Here is a 1650-nt window from a genome sequence, read left to right as displayed (position 1 = left end):
TAGTATATTGTATATAAACCGACCATTATGTATGTCACATTATTTTTTATTTATTTATTTCTTTTTGCGTACACTTTTTCCTAGGATTTTCTGCAGAGGAGTGAGTATATGTATATATGTTTATGTAAGGGTGTGCGTCTGTCTGTCTGTCTGTCTGTCTACCTGTCTTAGTTTTTATTTGCATATATACCTATCGTAATGGCTGGTGGCTGCAGTGGGGAAGAAGGTTTGCATTTTCCTCACATTGATTAATCATTTCTTTCGTGCTTTATCGAACTCGTTGTCGTCGAGGCAACTCTTGCAAATTTTTCTTTAACGCACGTGCGAGATAAGAAAAAAACCGTTTACTGCGATCAAATAAATCACTCGTTTAGTTATCTCCAATTATGCAATTAGAGGGGAAAATATTTATCGAACGGAGCCTCCCCCGATGATTCTTTTTATTTTTTTTTTTTATTTTTTCTCATTGCTCGTGTCTCGTAGAGAAATGATTTGTTTTCTGTCGATAATAGAACGATTATGTGCGATTTAACGAAAATGAGAGACCAACACACAACAACGAAATCAAATTAGAAAATATAATCGATTATTTTAATTGAAAATAAAAAAAAAAGATGATTTACGTACGTTTTAAATAGCCTACATATTTTTCCTTCCATGTTTTTATTGATATATTTCGAGTTTATCGAGTTTCATTTTTTCTTTTCAAATCGATAGGCATACTTTAATAAGTTTTTAAAGTTTCGCTTCTCGCTCGAAATATTTTCATTTCCAATTAGCAGCTCTCTCTCTTTCTCTCTCTCTCTCTTTCTTTCTTTTCGATCACATTTGTCTATTTATTTATTTAATTATTTATTTATTTATTATTACGATAGAGAGATCACGCGAAAAACTGCATGAATTTCGAGGAAAGTTTTCCTCCTATCGAGCTAGGAACGTCGTTTTTTCATTTGTCAATTGGGAAAGAATATTCGCGATGGTCCCACAGCATTTTATTCAGGATTTTCAAATTGCTTTGACGATCGTCTAATTCGTCGGGTATCCTACCACGATCTTTCTTCATATTTTCGATTAATAATTATTGTTCCAACTCATAAATATGAGCTATGAAAGTAATAGAAATATCCAGAAATATCAGCTGAGAAATGATCATTCGCTTTAGTGTCCAATCAATATCGACTATCATTATAATTATGACGTTGATACGCATTACGCAATTTACCGAATATAATTTGTATTTTATCGTAGGATTCTAAGCTAACTCGGCACGTCGTAGATCGATTCTAATATCGCACGTGCCTTTTTAAATCCTTTTTTGAAATTAATTTCTTTTCATATCGAATAGAATGTAACGCGTGTAACAAATTTCATTTATTTAGAGTCTTTACGAAGTTACAAACGAAAAGTAAGAGGATGGATATTTGTTAGGCAACGTGCGATTACGAATCGGTTGAAGAGACCATCGACGAGGGAAAGACGATCGTTGAAATAATCGAAACCGTCGTCGACTCGCGAATCGAAAGGCCAGAAAACATCGCCCCACGGTGTTGTTTTATTTCAATTTGTATTTGTGTAGTCTATCGTATGGTCAAAAAGAAGCATGACTCTTTTATTCTCTCTCCCTCTCTCTCTCTCTCTCTCTCGCATTGA

Source organism: Polistes fuscatus, unplaced genomic scaffold, assembly GCF_010416935.1.
Source record: "Polistes fuscatus isolate 324 unplaced genomic scaffold, CU_Pfus_HIC Scaffold24, whole genome shotgun sequence".
In the NCBI taxonomy this organism is placed as follows: domain Eukaryota; kingdom Metazoa; phylum Arthropoda; class Insecta; order Hymenoptera; family Vespidae; genus Polistes; species Polistes fuscatus.
Note: the sequence above shows the minus strand (reverse complement) of the source record.